The sequence below is a fragment of the Podarcis melisellensis genome, assembly GCF_964234715.1.
Source record: "Podarcis melisellensis genome assembly, chromosome: 9".
In the NCBI taxonomy this organism is placed as follows: Eukaryota; Metazoa; Chordata; class Lepidosauria; order Squamata; family Lacertidae; genus Podarcis; species Podarcis melisellensis.
This window is the reverse complement of record NC_138541.1, coordinates 9,345,262-9,370,545: the sequence shown is the minus strand read 5'-3', so window position 1 is coordinate 9,370,545 and position 25,284 is coordinate 9,345,262. Positions and strand designations below refer to the sequence as shown.

The following is a 25,284-nucleotide window of genomic DNA, read 5'->3' as shown; positions in this document are numbered from 1 at the left end:
GGTATATTTTTCGCTGATTATGGGGCTGACTAAACCTTGCAATTAGGGCCAAATTGTGTTTGGCACTGATTTTTGTTGCTGCTGCTGCCTATGTGAGTTCAGGAGTGATGATCTAGGAACTCCAAATTCAAATAACAATATTAGCTGTTGACTTAGGGATGTCTTAGAGTTGACCAGTATCTCTACTTCCACCAGGAATAGCATTGCCAGCTGATCAGAGGTTTCACCTTCTCCTGTACTTTTACCAGAAGCTTGATCTGCTCAAGATAAAGCTTTTCATGAGACACAAAGGAAAAATCTTAGCCTGGTTTGGGCATGATGATAAACCAGAAGTAGCTAAATGTTGCACTGTTACTTCTGATATTCCTGACCATTGGCCATGATGGGAGTTATCATCCAACAACATATAGAGGGCCACAGGTTAGCCATTCCTCCACTTAAACCGTAGTTCAGAATTGGGGGGGGGGGTCTAATTACAGTTTAATGTTACGTCCAACATGGACAAATGTGGTTAATTTTAACTATGATGTGTTGAAACATGTAAAGTTCAAACCATGGTTTATGAAGCTGAATTGTTCCAAACCCACTTCTTATACCATAGTTAGCATTAGTTTTGTCCTACACTAGAAATGCAGAAAGGTTAATGTTAATTATGGTATAAGAAGTGGGTTTGTTGCCCCATGCAGATCTGGCCAGCTGGTGATCTGCAAGCTTTGTCTACTTCTTCCCACTCTTCTTTGCACTCACCTAGAAGTGTTCCTTCATGTGGTGATGGGGGGAGGCCTCTGGGACAACCTTATGTTTCCTGCTGATCAAGGTCCCTACCAGTTAAGAAGCTGAATCTCCCATCCTGCTGTTCGCCTGGCCAGTGCTATTCTCCAAGTCACGCTGCTTGGGCACTAGGGTTGCCCAGGCCTAGAGTGGTGTGTGAAAGTTGTGTGCCATTTTCCAGCTGACCAGTTTGCATTTCCCACAAGGAAGTGAGAGGTCAAGACCTTGCCTTTCCTAATTTGAGAGCTGTTTCTGTCTGTCCTGTCCAATGCATTCGCTGGAGGCGCAGAGTATTGCCTTGAGGTGGGTGGGCATCCAGCAGAATGGACTCCCTTGGGAAGTTGTGGAATCTCCTTTGGTGGAGGTTTGGAAGCATAGGTTGGATGGCCACCTGTCACGGATGCTTTAGCTGAGATTCCTGCATTTCAGGGGGCTGGACTAGATGACCCTTGGGGTCCTTTCCAACTCTGTTTTTTTTTTATGAAACATAAAAGTCTATGGAAACATTTGCTTCATATTATGGTGGCCCCAGATGGGCTAGAATTTTTGCTAACCTAATGCCTAGGGAATTTTATTTTTGCTTGAAGTCACATGGTATCTTGACAGTATAGTGGTACCTTGGGTTACGGATGCTTTAAGTTACAGACGCTTCAGGTTACAGACTCCACTAACCCAGAAATAGTACCTCGGGTTAAGAACTTTGCTTCAGGATGAGAACAGAAATCGTGTAGCGGCGCAATGGCAGCGGGAGGGCCCCATTAGCTAAAGTGGTACTCCAGGTTAAGAACAGTTTCAGGTTAAGAATGGACCTCCAGAACGAATTAAGTTCTTAACCTGAGGTACCACTGCGTTGGGAGTTAGCTGCTTTAATTTGTTCCCTGAGTTGGCACGGGGATTTTGGGATTTGCCAAGGTTCGTCACTGACACACAGCCGTGTGTTAGAACCGGTATTCTCTGAAAGGCTTTTGATATCTTTAGTCAATGAGTAATAACGCTGTGTTGTAATTGTTTTAGTATGCCTTATCTTATAAGGCTATCATCTGTTTTCTCATTTGGAGGATACAGTCATGTAGGGCAAGGCCAGGTAGCTCTTAAAACACGACCTCAGCATTCGGTACGCTTGTAAGAACAACTGCACCTGCTTTAAAAAAATTAATGACAGCACACGTGGTAATTTTCCATAGTACTCACCTGTTTCAGCATGCGCTATCGTGATCCTCGAGGCCACTTCATATGGTACTGTGTATCAGGGTTAGAGACTCAGCTATATAAGCCAGGCACCAAATGGCTCCTTAAACCAGGGTTACTGTTGTCAAAACAGAATGTCTAGTTGCCATTTGGGGGCCATGTGTATTTTTCAGTACGACTTTTTGGTTCCTGAAATTTGATCTGATTGTGTAGGTAAAAATATCACAGATAGAATTCTACGGGATTCTACATGCTAGTGCTTGAAAATGGTCAAGATCCAGGGATTCCCAGGAAGGTATCTCCAGATGTTGGAGACGTCAGGTGCCATCCTGCCACCAGGTCATCTTTACTTGGTCGCAAGCGACTGATAGCCAGGTGCAAAATGCACCTGGTGAATTTTAAACGCTGCTGTGCATAGAAGTTCCTTTTCATTGCTATGCTACACAGGCTATGTGCACATCTGCCTTTGTTTCTGTATGTATTTAGTACATTCCTTTTTCTGTATGCTGTAGTCCTGAGCACCTGCTTTTCATTAAGAGGCACAGCAGAACCCTAAGGTCAATTAATCTCATGTGTGGCTTGGCCCTATCAGACCTGTGGTTTTGGCTTATGCTTCGGTGGTTAAAAGTTACAGCTAGTGACTGTGTACGAGGGTTAGCACAGTGGCTGAGTGTGCCAGCTGGAAGTTCTCTGATTTAGGCCTTCCCCATTTGCTTAGTTGCCTTTAAAAGCAACCCAGCCCCTTCTTGTGCTCAGCTCGGGGCTTGGAGTGAGCAGAGGTCTCTCTCCACTGAGCTGCTCTTCTGCTAGTCACCCAACATGAGGGTTGGTAGGATGCTCACTGGTGGAGTCTTCACTGGCAGATCCCAGCAGAAAGCCCTGATAAGGGGAGATGGGGCAGGGCTGAGTCAGCCCAGAATCCACTCTATCCCGATATGGTCTTGCTGCTGGCACACAGTGGCATCATTGGCCCTGATCTGGGCTTGACCACTACATCAGCCTGGAGCTGGTGCTGGCCTCAGGGCTGATTGCCCCCCACCTTCTGAGTGGCTGGGCTCAGCATACACTTTGCAGCGACCTGCTGAGAGTGGGTCAGGGTTTGGATTATGCCCTTAGACAAGCTGCCTTCTCCAAGAAGAAGAAGAAGGATTTTGGATTTGATATCCTGCTTTATCACTACCCTAAGGAGTCTCAAAGTGGCTAACATTTTCCTTTCCCTTCGTCCCCCACAACAAACACTCTGTGAGGTGAGTGGGGCTGAGAGACTTCAGAGAAGTGTGACCAGCCCAAGGTCACCCAGCAGCTGCATGTGGAGGAGCGGAGACATGAACTCGGTTCACCAGATTACGAGTCTACCGCTCTTAACCACTACACCACACTGGCTCTCCAAGCTTCAGTTTCTCCACCTGCAATGTAAGATAATAATACTTACCCCTTACAGGGCTGCTATTTTGGTTACTGAGATAATGTACAGTTGTAGCTTGGAAGTCGAATAGAATCCATTCCAGAAGTCCATTTGACTTCCAAAACGAAATCGCGGCTTCTGATTGGCTGCAGGAAGCTCCTGTAGCCAATCAGAAGCCGCAGAAGCCCCGTCGGATGTTCGGGTTCCAAAAAATGTTTGCAAACTGGAACAATCACTTCCAGGTTTGCAGCGTTCAGGAGCCAAAACGTTCGAGTTCTAGGGCATTAAGGATCCAAGGTACAACTGTATATTGCCGTATTTTTTGCTCTATAAGATTCACTTTTCCCCTCCTAAAAAGTAAGGGGAAATTTGTGTGCGTCTTATGGAGCGAATGCAGGCTGCGCAGCTATCCCAGAAGCCAGAACAGCAAGAGGGATTGCTGCTTTCACTGCGCAGTGATCCCTCTTGCTGTTCTGGCTTCTGAGATTCAGATATTTTTTTTCTTGTTTTCCGCCTCCAAAAACTAGGTGCATCTTGTGGTCTGGTGCGTCTTATAGAGCAAAAAATACGGTGAATAGCTTGAATACTTTAAAGTGATGCAATGCACTGTTATAATTTAGCTGCTACACATAAATTCATCTGGATTCAGATTTAGTTCTAAGCAGCTGAGACAGTACCTTCCTGTTTTGACGCACCCCAAGGAACCCCCTCCTGCTCCTGCAACAGCCCATCGATTCTTAGGACGCGCAAATCTATGCAAGGTCAAACTTTCCATGACCCCACTAGCAATTCTGGTAAAAGCCAAGTAAATGGATGAGGGGACCTGTGCCAAAGCAGTAGTGACTGAACTAAGCTAAGAAATCCCCACCTAGGGGACATGTACAAGTTGTGCACTTATCTATTCTAGAAATAGCACCATGCAGGGATCCAGAGCCAGTCATTGAATCTTGGTTTCCACATGGCAGCTGTCAGATCTTGCATGGTGTCAGTCCCACTGGGGAGGGAAACTCAAGTATAGGGTTGTCTATTCTGTAAAGACTCATGCAATCTGCGGAATCGATCTGCTAAGCAATTCTTTGTTGCAACTCCCCTGGGGGGAGCCGTGGAAGGAAGCTCCCATTGGGCTGTGTTGGCCGTGTGAACTGACAACTCGTTGTTGCTATTAAAAAGATTGTAAAGGTAAAGGTAAAGGGACCCCTGACCATTCGGTCCAGTCATGGCCAACTCTGGGGTTGCGGCGCTCATCTCGCTTTATTGGCCGAGGGAGCCGGCATACAGCTCCCGGGTCATGTGGCCAGCATGACTAATCACTTCTGGCAAACCAGATCAGCACACGGAAACACCGTTTACCTTCCCGCTGGAGTGGTACCTATTTATCTACTTGCACTTTGACGTGCTTTTGAACTGCTAGGTTGGCAGGAGCTGTGACCGAGCAACAGGAGCTCACCCTGTCGTGGGGATTCGAACCGCCGACCTTCTGATCAGCAAGTCCTGTGCTCTGTGGTTTAAACCACAGCGCCACCCGCATCCCTAAAAAGATTGTAGTTACCTGGAAACACTGGCTGCTTGTTCTGGTTTGGGCTCAAGAATGCTGATGCAGTGTGGCTTCACCCCCTTCCTGTTCCAAAAGGCCTCCTCTTCAGCATCAACATGGGTCTTTAAATAGAGAAAGAAGAAGTAATTAGAATCATTGCCAGTATCCTCCAGGCAGCGCTGGAGACCAGGAATGAGCAAGTAAACAAAGCTTGAACCTTAAATGTCCCTCTCTGCACACTATTTGCAGTCAGTGAGAATGGGCAGGGGCATATCAGGGATTTTCAGTTGTGTGTGTGAAACAGAGGTTACTGGTGGCGAGTCTTCTGACTGCTGGGGGGCAGGATTGCCCCACAAATACCCTTGTGAATAGGTAACTTTTGGGGAGGGTGCTAGCAGAACTAGCAGCAGTGGAAAGTGGGAGCTGGAGGGAAAAGTAACATGGTTTTCCTCTCTCCTGCAATTACTCCTCCAAAATTCTGCCTTGAAAATTCTGCCCTGAGCTCTTGACTCAGCCCTAGGCATACTGCAGCATCACCTGTGGTTAATGCATAGCATTTGGGGAGTTGTGAGGAGGGGGAATATGAATTTGGGTTGAATTGAATTCCCTGCCCCTTAGTTATGGTTCCACCTGTGGACTTAAAAAAGGAAACAAACATTGGCTAACCAAATTGGTCTTGTGTGAGATGGGAAATGGTTGGTTCACATTGCAACCGAACGACAAGCTCTTTGGGTACAGATAAGCTACCGTATTTTTTGCTCTATAAGATGCACCAGACCACAAGACGCACCTCGTTTTTGGAGGAGGAAAACAAGAAAAAAAATATTCTGAATCTCAGAAGCCAGAATAGCAAGAGGGATTGCTGTGCAGTGAAAGCAGCAATCCCTCTTGCTGTTCTGGCTTCTGGGATAGCTGCGCAGCCTGCATTCGCTCCATAAGACGCACACACATTTCCCCTTACTTTTTAGGAGGGAAACTGAGTCTTATAGAGCAAAAAATATGGTAAGTCATTACAGTCTCGGAATGAGGATAATCAAAGCAGTCTACTTTACAGGGCTCTTTGTAAAGATTACTAAGATTTCATGAAAGGCCCTTTGAACAATTGAAGTGCACCATGTGTGTACTTTGCGAACACTCAATTCATATAGTACATTTGCACCTTGTGACTATTTTGAACATTTTTACACAAATCATCAGTGATTATTTCAAAGAACATGGAATGTTTTTTTTCTTAGACTGAAGGAATGAAAGGATGAGAGAGACCCATTTTCCATGACCACGGAAAGTTCTGCGCAGGCCCTGTCTGACTTTTGCACATATAGGGGCAATGCCTGGTGATACCATCAGTCACAGGGTCTAGAAACATGCATTTTTTTTAAAAAAAGATTAAAAAGCTGAAGTTAGTAGTATGCACAGTTCTGTGGTGGACAGTCGATTCTGCCACTGAGTGAAACTTCTGCGGGTTCATCACCGTTTGCTCTTCCGAACATGATAGATACCTATTGCTTTCCTGACATGTTCTGTCACTTATATAGTGTAGACAAAATGAATGCTTGGTGTAGGAGACCACCTGGGGACATTGTATATGCCACCCCCAGTCTTTCACCAATGGGTGAGAAAGAAGTGTATTAAATGGATAAAAACATAGCAGGGAAGGGTGGAGACCAGTTAGCATTAGCATCTAGAACAGTGTCCTTCAACCTTGGTTCCTCAGGTGGTGTTGGACTACAACTCCCATCATCCCGGACCATTGGCTAAGCTAACTGAGGATGATGGGAGTTGTAGTCCAACAACATCTGGGGGCTAAAGGCTGTAGAACACTGATCCAAAAGCAAATGCAGAACTTTATGCTGCATGTGTCTGGTGGATGTCAGACACACTGTAGGTGCACATGTTTTCTAGTACAATTGCTCCATCTGAAAAGCTGCCTTGGGTTCTCTGGGCTTTTAAGCTGCTTTCCTGAAGGAAGCCACACATCCCTAAATTCCTAGCCAGTGTATCTCCTTGGGCTGTCACGTGTCCAGTGCACTCATTCCCGTTTTTGTTGAATAAGGACTTTCTCTTGGATGCAGCTTGTCTGATCTTCCTAAAGCAATTATTGTGCATCCACGAGAGGGTTCAGTGCTTTACCTCCATGGCACCTTCATAAACCACTGGAGAAGAAAATTGTCTTTGCTTCTCTCCCTTTTTTTGTTTTGCTTTCAGGAACACTTTGCAGTCTTGACAACGTGCAGCTTGCCCAGGCATTGAAAACTTGTCACTTCACAGCCTTCGTTCATTGCTGGAAGTGGGTTTGCGTGTATCAGCCGCTAGGTGACCTTCAATAGCTGCATCCAGTCGATTGCTCCTCACCTTAATAATCTGAGATATGAATGGACCTTTGGTCCTCCCTTTGCAGCATCAGTAACCATTCTAGGATTCTGAACTGAAAAAAGGACCCCTGACAGTTAAGTCCAGTCGTGAACGACTCTAGGGTTGCGGTGCTCATCTTGTTTTAATGGCCAAGGGAGCCAGCGTTAGTCCCCAGACAGTTTATCCAGGTCATGTGGCCAGCATGACTAAGCTGCTTCTGGCGAAACCAGAGCAGTGCACAGAAACGCCATTTACCTTCCCGCCAGAGTGGTACCTATTTATCTACTTGCACTTTGACGTGCTTTCTAACTGCTAGGTTGGCAGGAGTTAGGACCGAGCAACGGGAGGTCACCCTGTTGCAGGGATTCGAACCGCTGACCTTCTGATTGGCAAGCCCTAGCCTCAGAGGTTTAGACCACAGCACCACCCGCATCCCAGGATTCTGAACTAGGAAACCTCTAATTAACCAAAGTTTCCTGTTTTGTTACTAACCATTACTATGATTGCCAGCTTCAGAACGAGCCAGGATATTAAACTTCAAACCATGGTTTGATGTACTGACTTGTTCTGAAACTGGTAACTGTGGGTTCTCAGTTTAGAAACTGTGGTCAGTTGGCAGCTTCTTGGCTTTCTCTCACTACAGAGGGAGCAGCAAAGTGGCTGCATGTGTAGGCAACAGGTTCATCTGAATCTTGGGTTTATTAAGCCGAGATATCTGCCCTAGGGATAAGGGCATAAGGAATGCTTGGTGGAATAGGCCAATTGACAACCAAGTCCAGCATTCTGTTTTTGCTGTGGCTAACCAGATGCCTGCAGAAAACCCTTAAGCAGGACCTAAGCACAAGAGGGGGAAATTTGTGCCATGGGAGGAGAAGAAACTACATTTCTGTAGCTAGCTGTGGATTAACAAACAATCATTAATGATAAAAGAGTTATGTTTGCACTAACCTGTTTGTCCGCAGATCGCAAGGCTGAACCTCAACATTGTTTCGTTGGATTATTATTATTATTATTATTTAAAGTCTGTGACATAAACTATTTTACTGTGTAGTCTTCGGAAAAGAGCTGCCCCCCTCAGCAAAATAAAACGTGGGAATTTCAATAACTGTTGAGGTCTTATTTCATCCCTATTATAGGTGTATTAATGTAAACTCTTGATGACATGCCAACAAGAGAAGAAAACGAGCAATTAACATATATTGGGTACTTACAGATTTGCTTTTTTTAAACGATTATCTGGATTTTAAGGTATTAGCTGGAGAAATATGCTCCCCCACACAATCCCTTGTTAAAGACAAAAAACACTAGTTGTTAGGAGCAGCAGAGAGCTGTGTGCAGGATCCAATGCATATTGAAAATTTGCCTGGGTTCAACTGACCGAATGACTTTGGGATCCAGCACTGCCAAGCAGCTCGGCTTAGTTGCCCCTCTGCAGACGGGTATTCCCCGCTCCCAATTTCCCATGTGTTCAGAAAAGGTTGGTGGGGGCGGTCTAAGACAAAGAGACCCTTGTGAGTTCCAGCAAGTTGCTTGGCAGTGGGCTAAAGCCTTGTTGAATATCTTGCTTCTCAGCTCCTGTGCTTTGAACTGTGCAGAACAGACAGAAGTTGAACTGTATAATTCTGTCAGGAATTCCTGGAAGATCTACAAGCTGATATAACTGGAGTTCTCTTTGGTACACCAGACTTCAAAAGGTTTTGTAATGTTTCCCTGCCACAGTCATCTCCCCATATAGCATCCATCTCTCTCTCTCTCTCTCTCTCTCTCTCTCTCTCTCTCTCTCTCTCTCTCTCTCGGTATAAGTAAGAGCCCAATATTCAAGGTGCCCAACAACTTTTTTTTGGCAGTACATTGAATAACACCAAAATCTGACTTTAGGCACAATTGGGTACACCTTCATGGATTTCAGTGAATTTGGGAGAAAGCCCACACATTTTCTGTATTCTTTCCTTTCTGTTCTAAAATCCACCCCAACAACTTTAAAGTAAATAATCAAAACTCACCAGTACATTTGTGATGGGGCACAATATTGCAAGTCTGTCTTAAACCTCTTGTTTCTCTCTTTTCATTCATCCATTTTGTTTCTTGTATGGCATAATGTAGGCCTTATTTCTTTTGCTTTCCTCCATTTATCTTGAGGCTATTTAAAGTTACGTTTCTCCTAAGTTCCCCTATTTTTCTTCCTATTCCATCCCTTGTGCAAGGCTTAAGTGGAAACCATTAATGGGTTGTCCACATTTCTTCCTTCAGTTGGAAGCTTGTCAAATTATTCCTCTCCTTTATGACCTTCCTCCTCTACACCCAACTACGCGGTAATCACAAGATCCATGCTTAATCCAGAAGGTACCAGCTTGGAGGCTTGCAAATTGCAAATTGTTTCTTTATGTGATCCAAATTGCCATAAACACGACCTCCCAGCTGTTCTTCCTTACCTTGTTGACTAATAACTAACAAGCTATTTAGTGCGGTACCAAAAACACCCCCACCAATTTACTCTTAAAGCACCAGGAAAATGACATGTAAATGGGTTGTAAAATGCTTCTCTAAATGCCATGCAATTACTTAAAGCGGTAATTGCTAAAGTTTCATTAACAGAGCTTGAAGAAGAAAAAGCTTGCTTAGGTGGAACTGTAATTAGGTTGGAGGGCGGGGGAATCCATTAAATGGGTTTGGGTGGTTGTTTTTTATTGTATTACAGCTGCCTAGGTGGGAGTAAGTCTAAACAGGCCAGGGCAACTCAAGTTCACTGCAGAACCTATCCTCTAGCAATGCTCTTTAAAATTAAAGGCCTTATTGTGAGTCAAAATCTTGCAGTAGGGATGCTGGGACAGGGGCTTCTCAAACATTTAGGGAAAGGACGTATCTCAGTGGCAAGACATCTGCCTCATTTGCAGAAGAGTCCAGGTTCAATCCCTGACATGTCCAGTTTGAGTTGAGGAAATAAATTGACCTGAAACCCTGGAGGAGCTTCTGCTAGTCTATGTAGATAATGCTGAGCCTGGTGGACAACTCATTTGACTCAGTATTGCAGAGTTATATTCTGCAATCTATTTAGGGCCATAAGAACACTCTCTTATTTTATCTGACTGCTCACAAATGAGTGTTGTGCTCATTGATTTAGCACAATGGGGAATGCTGGTAAAAATAGGAATATTGATTGAGCTGCTTCTGCAAGATGTTGGCTAAAAGCAGCAAAATCAAGGTGACAGTTTGCTGTTTAGTTGGTGTGCTTCTTGGCCCTAAGTCTTCTCTCCGCCCCACTTAATCCTCGTACTTCTTATTTTTATCACATTTTGAGCACATGGATATGTTGAATTCCACCCATCAGAAGAAAGGGCACTAGCGGCACAAGCACGATTTCCCACGTTTTTGTTCTTCTAATAACTATAATTTTCCCAAACCAGCTTTGCACCTGGAATCTGGTTTCTTTGCTACCATAAACAGAGGATGAGTGTGTAAAAATATCCACTGAGCTTTGTCATAGCCCCCGCTTTTAAAAGAGTTTCCTCCTAAAAGTTTTGCAAATCATTATGCTTCTGTTTCTTTCTCACACAGGATAGTTTTCTTCACATCTTGCTGCTCACACCCCAAAATAGATTTTTGCGTTTGAAGGATAATCCCATGTTTAAAAAAGAGCTATAAGCACTTGTTTTAAAGGATTTGCTAATTAAGGCATCACATCCATGCGTGCCTGATAAAATTCGAAACTAACCCCACCCACACCTGAAGTTTCATTTTTCTCACTGTACCTGTTACATCTGTCTGTCTTATTGAACTCAGTTAGATAATTAATTCTGAAGTTCAATCAATATTGCTAGAGGGGTGATAGAATACAGAGCAAAATATCCTGTTGGTTCAGTTGTATAATGCTGAATGACAGATAAAACAAGCCCTTGAATGTCAAGTAATCTGAGTAATTTTTATCAGAACAACCAAAGCCTTAATTTCTGTTTCATCCTAACATTATGTGTGGCACAGCTCACACAAAACAATTTCCCAGTTGTTTCCTTTTCATTTCCCATCAATATATGGGTAGGACTTTCAGCAGGGGTTGTGAACCTGAGGACCAGACCTGTTCCACAGAGCTGTCTTTTTGCCTTCAATACAACTTCCTTAACTTTTTAAAAGTGCTACCTCTCCCTCTGTCAAGGTACCCTTTTATAGAAAGTCTAGACATTTGAAGAAACAGGAAGGAGCGCTTCCTTCCAATTTTGGGTGCAGATATGTGTCTCTGTTCCCCCATCTCTACTGAGTGTGCAACTTTTCACGTATGTGCAAGTGTGCATTGACCATGGCCACGTCTGCGGCCAGGATGCAAGCTCTCTTTTGGCAGATCTGCAAGAAAAGCCATAATAAAACATGGTTTCATGGATGAAAACACTATCAATGGCTACTCATGGAGGACGAGGCTATCAGGGGAGAGTGCTCTTGTGCTCACGTCCTACTAGTGGTTTCCCACATTTGGGCATTTAGCTGGCCATTGTAATGCGATGCTGGACTAGATGAGCCATTGGCCATTGTATAAACAGCAGGCTCTTCTTGCATTCTTCTTGTTCTTCCCCTCTGTCTTCTCACACTGGAAAGGGATGCCAAAGGAGGCATTTGGATATGTGTGAGGGAGTGCTAGGGCTAGGAGCTGTCCTGGAGAGCAACTGCCAATCAGTGTTGACAGTACAGTGGTACCTTGGGTTACAGATGCTTCAGATTACAGATGCTTCAGCTTACAGACTCCGCTAACCCAGAAATAGTACCTCGGGTTAAGAACTTTGCTTCAGGATGAGAACAGAAATTGTGCTTCAGCGGCATGGCAGCAGCAGCTGGAGGCCCCATTAGCTAAAGTGGTGCTTTAGGTTAAGAACAGTTTCAGGTTAAGAACGGACCTCCAGAACGAATTAAGTTCTTAACCCGAGGTAGCACTGTACTCTGCTTGACTTTGTGCAAGGCTGCTTCCTGTGTTCATGTAAGCTGTTTGCACAACGCTTCAGAATCTTCTTCATCCTGCATATATTTATTTCTTTTCCACTTAGGCCTAATCCACATGCAGCCTCCTTTAATCTCAGCTTCTCTTCCTCTCCCAGAGTTTGCTTATTTCGACGCTGACATTTGGCTGCAGCACCTGCTGTTTGGATCCTTCCTGGCCTCCCTTTTGGCAGAATCAACCGTTAATCCTCAGGATCTGCTTTATGCACCTCAAGGCAAAACTGAGGACAACATTTGCAAACCATTTTTCTTTACGGATTTGTTTCTCTCTTCTTTCTTTCTTTTTTCTTTTCCTGACCATTGTTTTGGTTTCTTGGCCTGTTTCTCGGTTCCATCTGATTGTTCCCCTTTTCATCTCTGCTTCTCTTCTTCTCCCAGAGTTGCTTATTCCTGGCGCTGACATTTTGCTGCAACACCTGCTGTTTGGCACCTTGCTAGCCTACCTTTCTGAATCCGCACTAATGAGCTCAGGCAGAACAGAGAGCTGTCATTCAGGGACCTGCCCTCATTCAAAGCACAGAGCGCGTCAACGTCTCCCCCTCTCCATCACAACAACTGTAGAAGAGGAAACGCTGTCCGTCAGGAACTATTAATTGGCTGCTCCTACCCAAAGGTCACCAAGGCCTCTTTGTTTTTTCTTAATGATTGGAGGCAGATGATACTAGGGAGCTGAGCACACTTGGTTCCTTTTTCATTGTTCACCTGGACGCAGTGTGAGTACAGAGCAATGGTAGGCACTGAGAAATTTCCCTCCCATAAGATGTCAAGGAGACGAAGAGCTTCAAACTTGTAGAAGACATCTGAAGGCAGCCATGTATCGGGACGTTTTTCATGTTTGACATTTTACTATGTTTTATATGCGCTGGAAGCCGCCCAGATGGGCATGATGTAAAACAACAATTCCAGTGGTTTTTGTTTTTTATGAATGAATCTATATTCATACAGTGTGTGTGCATGAGAGTATCATCTAGAGACCTTGCTTTTCTTAGCAACTTTCTACCCCTTCTGATGACCATTGAGTTCAATCATCCATGTAGTTTGGTGAGGGATTGCCACAGCCCATGTAAGAGCATATGCTCTCCATAGAACTGTTGAGTTGGAAGGGATCCTGAAGATCATCTTGTCCAACCCCCTGCAATGCAGGAATATGCAGTTGTCCCATACAGGGATCGAACCTGCAACCTTGGCGTTTTCAGCACCACGCTCTAACCAGCTGAGCTATTGGGAGTGCTCAGTCCTTTGCATCTCTGCTTCAAAGGTTCTAGTAACAAGTGATAAGTAAGGCTTCTGAAGCTGTCGTAGCTAACCAGAGAGTATACTACCTGGTACACAGCACAACATTGCAAACAAATTATGTTCACCATCTTTGTTCTGTTCCTCTGAGAGTTTTCGGAGCTCGTTTTGAAACCAGTTGTTGAGAACTGCAAATGGGGAAAGAAATCTTCTGTGCTCATGTGTTGCCTCTGTGCTTCCCATTGGCATCTGGTTGGCAACTGTGAGAACAAGATGCTGTGCCCTTTGGTCTTCTTAAGTTTTCTTAAGTTCCTTAAGGCCTGGTTCGTTTTTGGACATTTTCCTACCTCCTGGGTGAAATTAGGTAGCAAAACTAAAACATGCAGATCAGACGAAAGAGCTTTATGCAACGATCGATTGGGAGAGCTGGGAACAAATTGTATGGAAAGGAGTGGATCTTGAACTTGATTTGTTTCTCTCATGTTCAACAACCGAAATGTCACTATTTCATTTGAACTGTAGTTGGGGAACAGATTTATTTCATTTCATTAGAACTCAAGGGCTGCCTTCGGGTGGTAAGAGAAGCACATAGCGCCAAACCACTTAGAGCGAAAGTTGGGGTTATTAAATTTAGGAGCACGTGCCGCACTCTTTCCCACTGAGCTGTGATTGCAGAAAAAAGCTTAATTTTAGGTGTGGGTGGGTGGGTGGGGGGTAGATTGCATTGGCACAGGAAGCAACCCATCATTTAGATGAGAGCCCCACTAGTTTTGACCTCCACACAGCGTTTCAAGAACAGCCCACTCCATGCCGTAGCCTCAGGACACATAGCAGCACCAGAAAAGAGCACCAGAAAAGCGTTCAACATGGAATTAAACAGAATATAAACATATGTAGGAACATGGCAAGCTGTGCTATGGCTTTTGGTCCATCTAGCCCAGTATCGCCACCACTGACTGACAGCATCTGCCCAGGGTTTCAGGCAGGGCCTCTGGTCCTATCTGGGATCTTCTGCATGGAAAGCAGATGTTCTACCACTGAACCACAGCTCTTCCTTCTAAGAGAAAGAGAGGGAGCACCACTTACAGCTAGCCAATGGGTGATGGAACTTAAGAGTTCTTTGCATGCATAACCCACACCTAAATGAGACTTTGCAGCGAGCTTATTTTAAAAAATAGTCATGAAATGGACTATATCAGCCTTGGAGGTCAGGACAAGGTACATTTCCCATTAGCAACAGGAAAAGAATTTTAAATATTTTCATAATAGCGTCTTGGGAACACCACAAGACAGTAGAATATTTATCAATCTTATACAGATAAAATTTCCTGAATTTCAAAACAAGTGCTGTTGCCGCTGTTCCCAAAACGATTTACAATACAGTAAAAACATACGTAGAACTGTTGCTCATGTAAAAACAGTTAAAATATTTTCACATATAAAAACTGTAACTCCCTAAATGTATATACATCTGTCTATCTGCAGTTTGAAAGAGCAGCAGCATGTACATAAAGTCAATTCAAATCCACTACAGATACATAACTAAAGTGTACATAACTAAATTATGTAGACTACATCCAAGTAATTTCTGCTCAGAGTTGACCCATTGAAATTAATAGGTGTAAGTTAGCTGTGGCTGTTTATCTCAAAGGGCGGGTCTGCTTTGACTCTGATTAATGTTGGATGCATCTGAATGTCCGAAATCCAGGCTTGCTGAAAAGATTTTTAAAAATCGTTTCTGGACTGGCAGCCAAACGGTGTGGGCTTCTTTTCATGTGATGCCTCATTAACAGGAGAACAGATGAATCGGGGGCTCTGTCTGCCACTTGACAAACCCTTCACAAATGTGCAAAGCAATTAATTAATTAGGAGGTGTGTATTGCTGCCCAAATTTAATGGTGCGCGGCACTGATCTTTTGCTTTGGCAGGGTGACGAATTCCAGAGGGGAAAGCTGTGCCTGTCTGTCTGTCAGCAAAAACAAAAGCAAGTCTCTTGCTGACAGCTTTAAGCGGAAGTTGCCAATTTGTTTGACTACAACTCCCATCGTCCCTGACCATTGTTTGTGTGGTCTGTGGTGGGTGGGAGCTGGGATCCAAGAGGTATCCTGTTGACTAATGCTGCCTTGAATCTTAGCAGTGTCACTGTAGCATTAGTTTTAACCAGTGCTATTTAACTAGAAAAAGAGGTGCCGGAACTCGCTATGAACACCTCCTTTATTATAACCAAGTTATAATAATAATAATAATAATAATAATAATAATAATAATAATTTTTCTTTATACCCCGCCCTCCCCAGCCAGAGCCGGGCTCAGGGCGGCTAACACCAGTAAAATTACAGTAAAAACATAATAGGGAAAAAAACCCAATTTAAAATACGGGTTAAAATGCAATTTAAAATGCAGCCTCATTTTAAAAGTAGCCCATAGATCAAAACCATAAGGGAAACATAAGGGTCAGACTGAGTCCAAACCAAAGGCCAGGCGGAACAGCTCTGTCTTGCAGGCCCTGCAGAAAGATGCCAAGTCCTGCAGGGCCCTGGTCTCTTGTGACAGATGGTTCCACCAAGTCGGGGCCAGTACTGAAAAGGCCCTGGCCTTAGTTGAGACCAATCTAACCACCTTGCAGCTTGGGACCTCCAAAGTGGTGTTATTTGTGGACCTTAAGGTCCTCCATGGGGCATACCAGGAGAGGTGGTCCTGTAGGTACGTGGACCTATGAGTTCCTTCTGAAAGAAAGCCCTGATTTTAATGAGCTAAAATGCTTCAACACACATTTATGAATAGTATAACAAAAGACTGTGAAATGCAAGGTGTTGCAGTTGTTGGCATCCATCTGTTTCAAGAGACAATGGAGTGCGCCTCTGGGGGGTGAAGTAAAACCACTTCGTTAGCGGCACTGAAGTGACCTCCCTGGGGCACAAGCCTGGCAGTGTGTATGGAGGTCCTGAGCTGCCCAGACGACAGGACCTTCCTCTCAGCCTTGCTGATGTGGTCCAAAGGAAAGCAGAGCAATATGTTTGGCATCAGCTTGGCTGCAAGAGCTGCTGGAAGGACTGCCTTAGGACTTCACTCTGGATTTGTGTAGGGTTTTCTCTTTCTTCTCGCAAAGATATCCCACAAGGCAGCAGAGGTTCAGGATCGGTTTTCCATCTCCTAGATGGGCTGCCTTCCCAGGTTGACAAGCCCATCTGCCCCTCATTTCTGCACATGCAGAAACAACCTTCTTGATCGTTGGACCCGCTATTGGTCTCATCCACTCAATCTCCCAGAGCTTTTCTTCGCATGCAGGGGAAGTCCCTCCCTAACTCACTGAGGGTTCGCTACCCATCAGCTACCCTCCTTTGGTTTAGCCAGCCAGTAGAAGCCATTTCCCGGGGTGTGGTTGCTGTTGCATGCCGACGGCTCAGTCAGTAGAGCTTAATCTCATGGCTGTGGGTTTGAGCCCCATGTTGGGTGAAAGATTCCTGCTTTGCAGGGGGGTTAGACTAAATGATCCTTGTGGTCCCTTCCAGCTTTATAATTCTAGAACCCACAGCTGAGAACTGAGTGTAGGGTGGGGACCAAAGGTGGTTAAAGTACCCCAGAAGGAACACAATGTGTCCTCCATCAGACCCTACATTCTACATAGAGTATTGGTTTATCTATTATTTAACTTGTTTGAAGGTTCCCCTGTGCTGTCTAAAAAGAAAAGAAAAGCTTTCTGCACATCTTGAAAGCTTAACATTCTTCTTCCTCCTCCTCCTCCTCTTGCCATGCAGACTTTTCCATATTGGGAGACTTTAATTGTATATGTGCATCTGGACATGAAACCCCTCTCCAGTTTCCAAATGTACCACGTATTTGATTCAGATGTACTGCTTCAGGGGAAGGGCTGCAGCTCAGTGGCAGAACACATGCTTTGAATGCAGAAGGCCCCAGATCCAACCTCTGGCACCTCCAAGCAGGGCTCTTGTCAGAAACGTGTAGACAATGCTAAGCTAGATGAACTCATTTGGCACAAGACAACTTCCTATCTACCTTGTTTCTGTTCACAGGATATATTGCCCTCTCATTTTTGTTTGTGTGGCATAACCTTCAGCACTCCCTGTCCTGAAAAACCTTCCTACCAGCCAAAGCTTTGAGGCTCTGCTCACCATCCCCCTCCTAATTCTACAGAATATCTTTTCTACGAGTTTTTCCTGTTTGATGCACCCATCTTGCTTTCAGAATATAGCCAGGTTTTTGTTTTTCCTTATGTGTGTTCATTCCCCTAATTTTGGCCCTTGGGATATTGCAGGTTGCAAAATGAAATATTGTTTCCAGAGAGGGGAATTTAGTGCACAAAGTGATAATAAACGTAGACTGTCTAGGGGAGAGAGGAGAGGATGTGCAGATCTCATTCAGCTTTTGGAGACAGTTGCCACCATTCATTAAAGTGGCCTGAAAGAGTCACAGTTAAACGATGCCAGGCACTTCCTCTAGTACTGTCCAGGTTGCCTTTTTAGCAGAACTCTCCGTTCCTCTTGCCCAAAGGAGGCCATTGAATAGGACTTTAGGTCACCCGTTTTTCTGGCATTGCTGGAGCCTCTCAAATAGACATCAAATTTAACCCTGTGCTGTTATCTTCAAGTCGATAACCAATGCTTTATTTGTTTTCTCTTCCTATGTGTCAGTGGCGTAGCATGGGGGGTGCAGGGGGGGCCGGCCGCACCGGGCGCAACATCTGGGGGGGGGCGCTCGCACTCACAGCTCTCTGCCCCTACTAAAATCCACGGGTTAGGGGGCGCAAATTACTTGCCTTACCCCGGGTGCTGAAAACCCACGCTACGCCACTGCTATGTGTTGCAGTGCATTTATTAAATCCTTCCATGCCATCTATCTGTCTGTCTGTCTGTCTGGCTGGCTGGCTGGCTTCAGCCAAAGCGGTGCAAAAGAGAAGTTGCATCAGGCTGTGTCAGGAGTGAGCCAGGAGTAAATCACACTGTGCAAGTTGGAGTTAACTCCTTATCAGCAAAAACAGGGTCTGCAGAGCAGTGTCAGGCTTAATGAGCACAGCAACTCCTTCTCCGCTGGTCTTGCCCCATGAAACAGTTGCTAAGACTGAAGGCCCCCACTTCCCCACAGATGCCTCCTTTCCAGGGTTCCCCCCTCAAGCAAACAGAGACTGTGCCTGTGCCTGTACATCGCCAATCTCTTCTCCTCCCTTTCCATTTCTCTTCTGGTTCTGGGAGACCACTGGGGAAAGGAGCTTGTTCAGCAGGAGGGGGAGACTCCAGCTGGACTCCGCTCTGCCTCTTGGCTTCTCTCCTCCTACCCTCCTGTTTCAGCTTCTGCCTCTGATACTGGACTTCTCTCTAACACAGACTCTCCCAGCTCACTAAGTCCTGTTACCTCCTCAGTTTCCAACACCACCTCCTCCCAGTCTTCTCCCTTTGACCACTCATCATTGTCCCACTACCACTCCCCAAGCTCTGAGCCTTCTTCCCTTGGGGTTTCCCCAGTTGGTTCTTCCCACCACTGCTCTTGGTTCATGACAAGCTGCATCAGTCCACGTGGTACATAATAAAGTCCTTGGATAGTATCCAGCACTTCATACGAGGAGTTGGGCTTGCTCAATGGGAATTGCTCTTCCTCACCTTCTTCTCCATGCACCACCAAAATCTGTTTAGCAGGGTCCTCCAACCCTTTGGAACAGATTATGTGGGTGAATGGAGTGGAGACTGCAGATGAGAGGTGGGTGGACATTTTGTTGTGGAAGCAGACATTAGCTATGCTAATGGAATCTGCCTTAAACCTTAAGTTTATTATTTTTAATTTCTCTAAAAAATGCCACCTAACAAGTAGTGGCCGTCATTCTATTCTGTGGTTGTGAACTCCACTTGTTGCTAAACTGCTGTGTGAATAAATAGTTCCTTTTGGGTGTCCCAAACCTCCTGCCAATCAGCTTAATGATAAGAATGCAATATAAGTTCATCTTAGTTTAGGAGCCACACTGTGCCATATTTGTTTACTTGGTTTGGAACAAGTCCCACATGAAATTGGCTTTAATTTGCAGATTTGCCTTTTTCAGTCGCTCTGATAGGCTCAATATTTACTCAGCCCAAGCACCAAAGCGATTTTGGTTCGGCTGATGACACTTAGAGATATTCAGCTGCTGCTTGAGTTTACGAGAAGAACACTTCAGATAAACACATTTCCATCACTGCCGGTGTATGTTTGTTTATCTGCAGTTCTCCGCCCTAAAGCCTTGAGAAACGAGTGGGTAAAACCAGGATTATCTGGCCACATCAAAGATACTTCATGTTTGTGTTCTATGTGAAATTAAGGCAAAGAGATTCACTGCTAAAACAGGATGATGGGTCATCAGATTATGGAGCAAACATCTGACTAAGTTTTATATAGGTGTTTTTCTCTATGATACTAAAATGCTTTCAGCATTTCCTTCATCGCTGGCATTTTTCTTTTTTTACTCTTTTAGGCCAAAGTCTGGGATAAAGATGCATCAAATAATATGTCATAAATAATTATAAATAATCATAAATAAATCTGTTGGCTAGAATGCATATTCATTTTTTAAACTGGATCACATCTTCTTTATTTCCTTTATTAACAACTTTCATACTTCTGTGTGGTCTGGCAGTTTTTTTATATATATTCTTGATAATCAAGTCCTGTGTTGTCATTTCTTCTAGTGCTCATGAGTTTAGAGCGAAGTTTGAAATGTGAAGGCAAAAAAAATATTGCTGATGGATCCATTCTTATGGCATCTGCTTGCATGTTGGCTGCAGGAACCAGGCAGGCCCCACAAATAACCCAGAGATGCATTTTAAATAAAAGGACACATTCTACTCATGTAAAAACACCAGGCAGGCCCCACAAATAACCCAGAGATGCATTTTAAATAAAAGCACACATTCTACTCATGTAAAACACACTGATTCCCGGACCGTTTGCGGGCCAGATTGAGAAGACGATTGGGCCGGATCCGGCCCCCAGGCCTTAGTTTGTCTACCCATGGACTACATGACTCCCAGCTCTAGAACTCGTATTATTCTATTATTGCAGTTGTCTCTTAAATTGTCAGCTGTTGGTTTCCTCATTCAGTACAGTGGTACCTTGGTTACGAACTTAATCTGTTCCGGAAGTCCATTCTTAAACCAAAGCGTTCTTAAACCAAGGTGTGCTTTCCCATAGCAGTGGGGGACTCAATTTACAAATGGAACACACTCAACAGGAAGCGGAACATGTTCTGCTTCCAAGGCAAAGTTCACAAACCAAAACACCTACTTTTGGGTTTGCAGCGTTCTTAATCCAAGTTGTTCATAAACGAAGCTGTTCTTAAACCAAGGTACCACTGCATGTAATGGACATGATTTAATTTGATGGGTTGATTAATCCTATGCTCCAAGGACCAGAATCCTTGTCTTAGGTCTGTATGCATGATGTATGATTTTTGGAGCGAGAGTAGGGTAATATATGCATGTGATAAGCACAGGCTTTTAACTTGGATGGTGAACAGATTGGTTATGTTTGCTTTGCAGCAAACAAACATATGGTTTTGGTAATGTGATACTGGAATGTGTGAATCACTCAGTGATGCTGATGGGGCAGTAGATTGAAAACAAACAACAGAAAGAATTTCACACCACCATACAGTGTACAATTGACATGAAACGTTTTGATGCTCTAGCATGTCTCTTTGCTCTTGCTAGATCTTTGAGATTCCTCCAACCCTGATGGAAATTGCTTTTTGCCTTTGGGTACTTGAGGGCATAACTTCAACACACAAGAGTGGCCTTAGCCGAACTCACAAGAAACTGCTGACGTGTATGATCTCTAGATAGCAATTTGTTCATTTTGAAATCCATTGTAGGCATTTGCTACATCTTGCAGATGAAACAAAATAGGTGGGGTGCATGAGTGAGTTGGGAGTCCTGCTCCATTTGCTTCATTCAGAGCAGCTCCGTTGGAATGAATGAAAGCTCTGAAGAAGCAGAACATTAGCGCATTGTCCCAGGAGAAGAAGAAGAAGAAGAAGAGTTTGGATTTGATATCCCGCCTTTCACTCCCTTTTAAGGTGTCTCAAAGCGGCTAACATTCTCCTTTCCCTTCCTCCCCCACAACAAACACTCTGTGAGGTGAGTGGGGCTGAGAGACTTCACAGAAGTGTGACTGGCCCAAGGTCACCCAGCAGCTGCATGTGGAGGAGCGGAGACGCGAACCCGGTTCCCCAGATTACGAGACTACCGCTCTTAACCACTACACCACACTGGAGTGAGTTCTGGGGAAAGAAGATGCCACGACATGGGTTTAGCAAAAACAAAATCAATGGGATATTGTCAGGAAATTGCCATCGGAAGAACAGGTGGCGGAAGGGCTCCAGGAGAATAGGAGAGACTCTGCAGCAGAAGAGGGAACCAGTAGGGGGGGGGGGGAGCAGGAGCTCCAAGGGGAAGGGAATCGGAGGAGAGGCTCTGGGACACTTCCAGTGGGAACAGCGAAGAGGTATCAAGGCCCCCTTTAGGAACCCCCACCCCTCGCCGGAAACTGTCACGCAGGGAATCCAGGAGACGTGTTTCCGTTAAGCAGCTTTTATGCTGGAAGCGTTTCCGCAGGCGCCCACTGTCGGATTCTACCAGCGACTGACGGAGCCATGTCAAAGGGCTCCGCTCAAGGCAGAGCTTTGCTACGCTGAGCAAATTCTGAGGGACCAACCCTTTTACGCACAAGTAGCTCATTGTCCCATCACAGATATGTATGCACATGTACATAAAATGATAGGTGCTGCCATGCAATTTTAGAAAACAGAATGTGCAGAAGTTTTGCGAGTACATCAGTCTATGGTTGTCATTTGTGGGATAAATGGTCCCTTAAGAGGACAACCTTACTCCTGGCAAGTTATCATTTGAAATATTTCAGACCTTTTTATTCCACCAAGGCCATTACTATTTATAAAAATGGATCTTTTATCCCTTTTCAAACCTCTTCTTTTGCTTCCTTTGGTCTTTTGCTCCCCTACCCCCATAAGTCCACCTGCCTAAGTCCACTTACTGCCTAAAGCACAGATGATACTTGTTTTTAAAGCTATGTAAAACGTTCTGTGCATGGTGTGCCATTGATTGATTGATTATGAGTCCATGAGATTATGGATTTCAGTTTTCTAATATGCTTACAGAATTGAGGCAGTAACAAAAAAGAGAGGAAAAGTTGTACAGCTAATGGCTGTTCTTCTCATTAATGCTACTACCTTTTGGTGGCTAGCTGAGTATGATTTGAAGTGGTAGAGGGGGAGTTTAGGCTGGTGGAGTCTGTGTGTGACACATGCAGGTCAAAGAGGAAGAGGGAAAGGTTGGTAGTTCATTACTTCAGGTTAATTGGGGCTCTAGCTTGTAACTTGGGCTTGGGACTTGCGGTGTTTGCTCTCAGCACATCCTGTTCCCTCCAGCGGCCAACATGAAAATATGCTGTTCTTGCTAAAGAGAGCATGTAAATAACCAATGAACGGCCCATTAATCAACAGTGGCACTAAAAAGACCAGTGCGGTGAAGTTTGAGCTGCGGCAGACCTTGTGACCCAGCAAATTCCGCGTTTGGATTTTGGACTTTTAATGTGCATGTTTTAAACGCACAACTGAGGCTTAAATAGAGAAGGAGGGGGAATCTGTGTTAACATGGTATCCAATTTTAATGCGCCTGGGCATGGGTGCATTCAGTTTTACCAGAGTAGCATGTGGTATAGTTTTTTTCTGGGATGTGCACCTTCAGCAGCAAGTGCGGAAGGGCTTTCATTTATTTATGTATTTATTTAAAAGCATTTCTAAGGTGCTTAATGCATGTGTGTTTTTAAAGAAATCCCTAACTGGCATACAAAAATAACACAAAAGCAATAAAAGCAGTGAAACACCCGTGTAAGAACAGGCAAAAACAGGAATAACATCAACCAATCTTGGGGGTCAGGAGAAGCTCGGGCAAAGAAAATGCATCCTCACACGGCATCTGGAGCAGCTAATAGTTGATGCTATGTGCACAGCAGAGGGAGGGCCATTTCACAGGGCAGGGGCAATTGCAGCATAGGGGTTTTGCCTAGCTTTCTCCCTAGAGGGGGACAGGCGAGTAGCATTCTAACAAGCAGTCTGCTACCTGCAAGCTAGAAAAGGTATAGCGAAGGATGGGTCATGTGCCACTTTTGTGTGACTGAATGGCACTCAGATGCTACTCAAATTGAGCACCTGCCTCAGGGCTTCCTGACACCATGTGAGGTTCAGAGGCTGGTTCAGAATTCAAAGGCTTTTCGTGCTCTAGGAGCAAAAAAGTTTGGTCCTTTATGAAGAAGGCAGGTCAAAGAGGAAGAGGGAAAGGTTGGTAGTTCATTAAAGGTAAAGGTTAAGGTACCCCTGCCCGTACGGGCCAGTCTTGACAGACTCTGGGGTTGTGCACCCATGTCACTTAAGAGGCTGGGGGCCAGCGCTGTCCGCAGACACTTCCGGGTCACATGGCCAGTGTGACATCGCTGCTCTGGCGAGCCAGAGCTGCACACGGAAACGCCGTTTACCTTCCTGCTGGTAAGCGGTCCCTATTTATCTACTTGCACCCGGAGGTGCTTTCGAACTGCTAGGTTGGCAGGCGCTGGGACCGAGCAGCGGGAGCGTACCCCGCAGCAGGGATTCGAACCGCCGACCTTTCGATCGAAGTAATAGTTACCTTTCGAATAGTTACCTTTCGAAATACCTTTCGAAGTAATAGTTCATTACTTCAGGTTAATTGAGGCTCTAGCTTGTAACTTGGGCTTGGGACTTGCGGTGTTTGCTCTCAGCACATCCTGTTCTCTCCAGCCCATGCTTTGATACTTATCAGAAGTTAAGTGAAGACTTTTGTTTTTGTTTTTGTTGGGTAGGCTTTTTTGAATATATGGACAACGTTACTGGGATAATTGGTAGTGTATTGCTTTGCTGCATCCAGACACTGTCTCAAGACCTGCACATCCATTCCTGATTCAGATGTGGCCAGGAAAAAAGAGCTAGGTGTCACCAGCATGCTCAAGACTTTGTCCTTCAGGTCTCCTGATGGCCTGTCCCAACAGCTTCATATGTATATATTAAATAGCATTATGGAATAAATACATGGCTCCTATGCTCAAATAAATATTGGCCACTGGCTGAACTCTGTGTTTCTTCAGACCCTAATGCCCTGTTCAACTGTAATCCTCCTCTTGTGGTTGCTACCCTGTGAGGTGGGGTGAAGTGGGGATAAGCCTGTTGCTCCTGACCCCTCCTGCGTTGCTGCTCCTACCATGCCACACATGTTTGGGGCTGAACAGCTGTAGCATGGAGCCTGCTGAAGTCAAACAGATTCAGAATCCGTATCTTCTAACCACATGGGGAGTGTTACTGAGAAAAAGAGGCTCCTGGCAGCTGACGTTCAGCCCCCCGAGATGTTGGAGGTTGCAAGAAATGCAGCGTGGACATGCAGGAGGGACAGGGCCTATGAGCTGGTTCCTATTTCCCTCTCGCATGGTGGCAATTGTACGTGTGTGTAAATGCTGACATAGGCCTTATGCATAAATCTCTGTATGGAAGGTTGGTGCCCAGAGAAGATGCATTGCCCAGGCTTGGTACAAGGGCAAGCAGGTAACAGAGTGAAGCAAGGATAGCCAATAGGATGCTATCAGCCCCAGCCTGCATGGCCAGTGGAATGGGATGATAGCCCATGCATGTAGTGCAAGTCTAAAGTCAGCACCTTGGTCAGCGCATGGTGGGAGCCAGAGATGAGACTATGCTCACTGGCAGGTCCTTGAATAGAAAACAAATAACCTGGAGACTTCTGAAGCAGGGAGGTGTGTGTTC

At 44.9% G+C, this 25,284-nt stretch overlaps 1 protein-coding gene and 1 long non-coding RNA gene across 12 annotated transcripts in view; one reads left to right on the top strand and one right to left on the bottom strand.

Moving 5' to 3' along the window:
• The window catches only part of SLC4A4 (solute carrier family 4 member 4), a 187,948-nt gene that overhangs the window by 76,158 nt on the left and 86,506 nt on the right, over window positions 1-25,284 (top strand). The window lies entirely within an intron of this gene.
• LOC309377840 overlaps window positions 1-25,284 on the bottom strand; it is a 60,077-nt gene that overhangs the window by 29,942 nt on the left and 4,851 nt on the right. For all 3 annotated transcript variants that reach the window (XR_014171715.1, XR_014171716.1, XR_014171717.1), the window contains exon 3: window positions 4,914-5,020. This is a non-coding gene — a long non-coding RNA (uncharacterized lncRNA). The remainder of the gene's footprint in view (window positions 1-4,913; window positions 5,021-25,284) is intronic.